Raw genomic sequence first — 6280 nt, forward strand, 5'->3', positions numbered from 1 at the left:
AATCCTCCATCTTGCCTTTCTTTCTTTCTTTCTTTCTTTCTTTTATAACCTGTCTTTCTCCTGAGATGTGAGGTTCTTTTGAGCTTTCAGGAAGAGAATACTCATGAATCTGAGGTTAACAAGATTCAAGAATTTCGCTACAGAGTCAAACAATCTTAGGACAATATCACAATACACAACCACAGGAGTTTATCACACTAGCAAGATCCCGTGGGGAAACGGGATTTAAACGAGAGTTAAATTAGAGAAAACCTGGAAATGCTCGAAGTTTATCACACGACGCAGTTGTTAAGGTGAAATAACGCAAAGTTAAACCGAAGTTGAAACGGAGGAAAACGGCAGCTTTTTACTTTCGGGAAATTCCAAAAGTAAAAAGGTGGCATTTTTCTCCGCTTTAACTTCGGTTTAACTTCGTGTCATTTCACTTTAGCAGCAATTCGGTGTGACAAACTTCCCAAATTTGCAGGTTTGGTTTAAATTCTAATTTAATTTAACTCTCGTTTAACTCCCGTTTCCCCGCGGGATCTCGGCTAGTGTGATAAAGCTCATAGTGCCATTATTCCACTTGTAACTGCTCTGTTTGCCTCCTGGGATTTGCAGTTTAAGGAAGGCATTTAGATTCGTTAGCCAGAAAGCAATTAGGCCTACGAACTACAGATTTCCAGAATTCCCATGAAAGCAGACAGAGCAGATGTTAAATTTGGAAGGGAACGCAAGGGATATGCACCTAAAGCACTCCTGAAAACCAACCTCTGTTTAAATACCTCCAAATAAAGAGACTCCATCATTCTCCAAAGCAGTCCATATTCCACTTTCAGACAGCTCTTACACTTGGGGAAATCACTTTTCTTGTCATTTGAATCCATGGGTTCGTGTCCTAGACTGTCTTCCTAAAAGCCACATGTTAGTATACAGATAGAAATGCTTAGACGAAATAGGCCAAATCTTGGTTTTCGCTTCACACGGTCCTTTTCCATTAGCAACACTTTGCCTTGGATGCAGAAGCATTTAAATATTTACAGATCCTTCAATGGATGGAGAGGCAGTGTTGTTACTTCACAAGGAAAATGTTTGCGAGGTCACAGTTCTGGCAAAGCCTCCTTGAGTTGAATTCCCTCCAAGCTTTCCTCAAACACGTTTTCTGATGTAGTTGAAGGTAATAACAGCGTCTGGTTGATCCAAGCTGCCAGTTGGATAGAACATTTACAGACCAATCATTACTGTTTGTTGTATGATAAACACGCTTGAGCCCAACTCTTCAAAATGCCTGACTTGTAAATTTGTGGAAATGCTATGAATGAAGTCTCTCCTTGGAGAAGTATACAATTAATGCAGAAAGATTTTTGAGAAGGCAAAGAGGAAAAGGAGATGTCACTGGTGTTGAACCTCTCCAGGAGAAGGCTTTATGTTTCCCTCTTTCTATGGTCTTCTCCTGAAAATCAACCTCTGTTAAAAACTACCAAAAAATGAGACTCCATTATTCTCTGGAGCAGTGCATATTCCACTTTGCATTGCATTTGCCATTACAAACAGACATCTTCTGCCACAAGAGGGAGCACCTTTCCTAAACATGTGCCAAATGTAGCCTTTGCTTCTTGGCTGGCAAGGAACTGTGGCCTCATTCCCACTTACATTTAAGCCAGTTTGCAATTCGTCTTCGCTGCATGTTGGTAAATTGATTCCAAAAGGTACATTGTTCCCACTATGAAAGCAGATATTTTCATCATCCCCTTGTAATTGCTTCTTTTTTGGCACGATTGTCGTCCCCACTAGTTTGCGTCGCTTCAAAAAGCATATCAATCATCTGCGCATCATCAGTGACATATGCGGCAGCACAGGCAGCCTGGATTGGGCACTATATATATATATATATATATATATATATAATGAATTGATAGAATATTTGATTCATTGGTTTTGCAACTTCGTGCTTCGCTATGAGCTGCTGTCGCATCGCCCAGGTAACTACAAGTAGCTGCAAAATCAATGAATGGAATCTTTTATCATTTTTTTAACTGATAGAATATTTGATTAATTGGTTCATTGGGGGGGGATGGTGGATCTACCCAAAACTGAAGAAGGACGGTAAACACCCCTCTGCCATTAGTGGCTCCCTTCCAAAATGATGCAATTCAGATCTGTCGTTCCCACTTGTTGAACACGCTTCCAAATCAATTCTTTTCAAAAAAAACCTACTAGAAAACTATTGCCTGGTTTTTGTTTTTTTCTGTTTTGGGGTTGTTGTTTTTTTTGCATTTGCCTCACTTTATCATGATTGAAACCGATCACAGCAGGATCAGAACCGGTTTCAAATGGGAACGACAGTCATATAACCCAATCAGCCATTTGCTTTAAATCCTATTGGGAACTGTGTGATGCGGCGGAGTTCCTGGTCCTCATTTCTCTTTGGCTCTTCCTCTGTTGCTGCCTGCTTTTAAGTCATTTCTGGCCCTAGGCAACCTAGGCTTTACTTGGCAAGATTCCTACACAGGAGAAGGAAAACCATTGTCTTCCACTGAGGTTAAGGGAGTGATGTGCCCAAACTGGGTTTCTATGGCCGAGCAGAGATCCGAACCCTTCTCCCTGAGAGTCCTAGTCCAACGCTCAGGTCACTACACTATGCTGGCTCTCTGGACTTGCTGAAAAGACAAAGGCCTGGTTTTTTTGACAGCGAACTCTACTCTGTTATTCTTGCCTCCCTTCCGTACCCTTTGCCACTGTCCCAAATTCTTTTCCATCTCAGCTGTGTTGGCCACTTATTATTATTATTATTATTATTATTACATTTTATTTATAAAGTGCTGTAAATTTGCACACTTTCAAGCCTAGCCGCTGTGAGTGGAGCCAGCAAACCCCTCCGTCCGATTTTCCTGCCAATGGGTTACCCACAAAGGGACCAGGACCAGACAGGAGCCATGCCCTTGGGCAGGCATCTGACTAGCATCTATAATAATAATAATAATAATAATAACAACAACAACAACAATAACAACAACAATAATTTTATTTATATACTGCCCTGTGGCGAAACAATCCGGGCAGTTTACAACATTAAAATAACATACAGCATAAAAACAATATATTTCCCTCCCTCCTTAAAAAGTTATTAAACTGCATATCTAATTTAAAACCACAATAACTAGTTAGAACAACAATACATTAAACAAAATAATACCAACCGATAAACCATCTCCAATTGTTATTTCCCCTTCTCTCGTTTGGTTTGTAACATCGATCTTGCCTGATGATGAAGAAGCCCATTATATGTACCCAAGTCCTTTCCAGGCAGGCATTCTCTGAAGATGCCACAGATGCTGCTGGCGAAATGTCAGGAAGAAACTCTTCTAGATCATGGCATTCACAGAGCCCCCCGAAAAACCCACAAAAAACTATGGATGCCGGCCATGAAAGCCTTGGACTTTACAAGCCCATGGAGCTTTGAAAGCTTGCTACAGGTACACTGTACATCTCAGTTGGCCAATAAAAGGTATCACTGATGGATCTTTGTTTGCATTTGTTAAATGGCCAATACAGCTAGCCCTGAATGTTTTCTGTACTGTGAGATACCGCATTGGAGCTGCAACAGGGGAACCATAAAGAGTAGCCTGTGGACTGGGACCTCCAACCAAGGTGAAACATTTTCTTCTTCTTAAATTTAGACTGAATTCGCATGTTTCACCTTTACACCACCAAAATGTTCCTGATGCAAAAACATGGAGACTTCTTGAGGAATCCCTTGTCCTCTGCCTACAGAGAGGCCTGTGAACTCACTGGAATGGAGACTTATTGGATTGCAAAAGAGGGGTCCCTGTAGAGATGCAAATGGACTTTAAACTACCAGGACTTTGAAAATCTCCCTATTGCCAGCCTGCAAAAGATATCCTCCCCATCCTAACATCTTCACTAAGGACTGAAACAACATGCAGGCATCTGACTAATGTCTCCAATTGTTTTTCCTTCTTCTTCTCCTGTTTGGTTTGTAACATCTTGCCTGATGATGAAGAAGCCGATGGAGCTTTGAAAGCTTGCAACAAGTATTTTTTGAAGGGTTTCTCTTTGCCCTTGGCCCATCTCACCCTGGCCAAGAAGAAGAAGAAGAAGAAGAAGCAGGCATCCTCCATCAGGCTGTCTCTTCCTGCATGGCAGAATGGGGTTGGACTGCATGGCCTTTGGAGGCCTCTTCCAACTGTATGATTCCATGAAAGCAACAGGCCGGAGAATGGCCCCAAGGCTTTGGACTGGGACCTGAGATCTTCAACTGAATCACAGAATCCTAGAGTTGGAAGAGACCCCCAAGAACCATCCAATCTCTTCTGCCATACAGGAATACACAATCCAAGCACTCCTTGTGACAGATGGCCATCCAGCTCCTGTTTGAAAACCTCCAAAGAGGAAACCCCACCACCCTCCAAGGGAGCAGATTCATTACGGAGTTTATCACACGCAGGAGATCGGGAGTTCATCCTGTGAACATCCCAGAAAAATTGTGTGATTATATGAAACACAACGTCACACAAAACCTGCCATTAAAGTACAGTAGTCACAAAGAAGCATTAACGCGCATTATTATTATCTTTTTACTTTTGGGATTTCAGCGACAATGCATCTCCGATATCACTTTATTCACGCAATTGCGTATGATAATCATTTGCGCAATTACTTGCTATTTCTGCTTCATTTGTGGGATGCTTCAATGCAATGCAATCTCTCTTTAATGCTGAAATCAGCCCCACTAGTGTGATTAACTCCAAAGGAAACAATATGCAGAAGAACAATACAAAAGAGATAAAAGGATCACAGAATCATCCAAGTAAGAACCACCTGAAAATGGACCGTTTTAGAAAGTGAAGGGGAAGCTGTACTCGGAGCAGCTGGGAGAAATAAACTACCAAGCCAGAGCTAGCGGCAGGAGCCACCGGGTTTTTCCAGACTGATCTAAATACATGCATACCTCCAACATTTCACAAATGGAAACTGGGACAGGTAGTGGTCAAGCAACATCAGAATATGGCCAAACTGGCAAAAATTATTAACTTCATGCAGGCGTCAAAGCTTGGCCTTTCTTGAGTCCTTGCATGGGGAATTCACCTCTGGACAAAGAACTGCCATAGATTCCTAGAGCTGGAAAAGACTCCAGGGACCATGAAATCCAACCCTAGTCTGCTGTGCAGGAAGATCCAGCCAAAGCACCCTCAGCAGCACCTCCTGTCATGTGGAGAGCGCTCAGAACTCCCAGAGCCACTTGCCCCATTTGCATGGCCAAGGGCTGTAGCCCAGCGCTGGGGAACATGCAGCCTGTCTGGCTAATCTATGGTCCCAATGCTCCTTGGCCATCTCCCAAGGGTGGCTTTGCTTTTCTGATTCCAGCCATAAAACATTCAAAAATGGAGACTGGAGGTGATAAGACATCACTTCCATTGTGCCACAATGAACCAATGTGGCCCATGGGTGGGAGAGAACTGCCCCTGTACAGCTGCCCACTTTTGCTATGTCCAAAAAAGCCATTTTATAGACCAAGAAGCAAGTGTTCTGAGCAATGCATTGGATGAATGCTGTTCTCCATCTTAATCTTTGGTCCGTGGTGCAATGTCCCTTGGGTGCATCCCATCCCCATCTACTTACTGGCCTCCCATGAAAGCTGGACAAGAAAACTAGGGCTTTCCTCACATTATGGATGGACGCGTGGTTGCTTCTGGAAGGACTGGTTTCCCAGGGTTGGGAGATGGGGTTTTATATGGCTCCCAAGGCAAAGTGGCACCAGCTGGTTGTGCTCCGCCAATCCCATCCCCATGTCAGTGGAAAAGAGCATCAGCCCAGAGAATGATCTGCAAAATACATGACCTCTTTTTTCTCTCTCACCCCCCTCTTCCTTTTTCCATTTATGAAGCTGTCTTCTCCTAGACCTCAGGGCTGTTCTTCCTCTCTTGCAAACTGTTTACCATCTCCTCTGATTTATGACCGGCTCGAGCATCTGGGCTCTGGAGCCCCATGCAAATAACTTTATTATTGTGAGAATGGGAACAAAAGACAAACAATACATGGGGAGGAAGGCACATCCCAATGTTTGCCAAGAGAACATCCAGGCAGGAAAGGGCTCTCAGGTCCACGGATGTCAGGCAGAGGCTGATGAAAAGCCACCCTTAAAAGACCATTAGGCTGAGATGCTCAACTGCAAGGAAAGCCAAACGCCTGAGTTGTTCATTACGGGACGGTTTTGCACCAGAAGCACCAAGACTCCACAAGGCACATCCTTTGCCACCCTGAGATGCCCAACTTGGGT

The 6280-nt window shown here is 43.4% G+C and overlaps 1 protein-coding gene across 1 annotated transcript in view; it reads right to left on the reverse strand.

Moving 5' to 3' along the window:
• LOC121926256 (olfactory receptor 51G2-like) overlaps positions 1-5739 on the reverse strand; it is a 14719-nt gene extending 8980 nt beyond the window's left edge. The window contains exon 1 of the mRNA XM_042459080.1: positions 5623-5739. The gene's annotated coding sequence lies outside the window, so the exon portion shown is untranslated. The remainder of the gene's footprint in view (positions 1-5622) is intronic.
• Between the last annotated feature and the right edge of the window lie 541 nt (positions 5740-6280).

The sequence above is a fragment of the Sceloporus undulatus genome, chromosome 3 (assembly GCF_019175285.1).
Source record: "Sceloporus undulatus isolate JIND9_A2432 ecotype Alabama chromosome 3, SceUnd_v1.1, whole genome shotgun sequence".
Classification (NCBI taxonomy): domain Eukaryota; kingdom Metazoa; phylum Chordata; class Lepidosauria; order Squamata; family Phrynosomatidae; genus Sceloporus; species Sceloporus undulatus.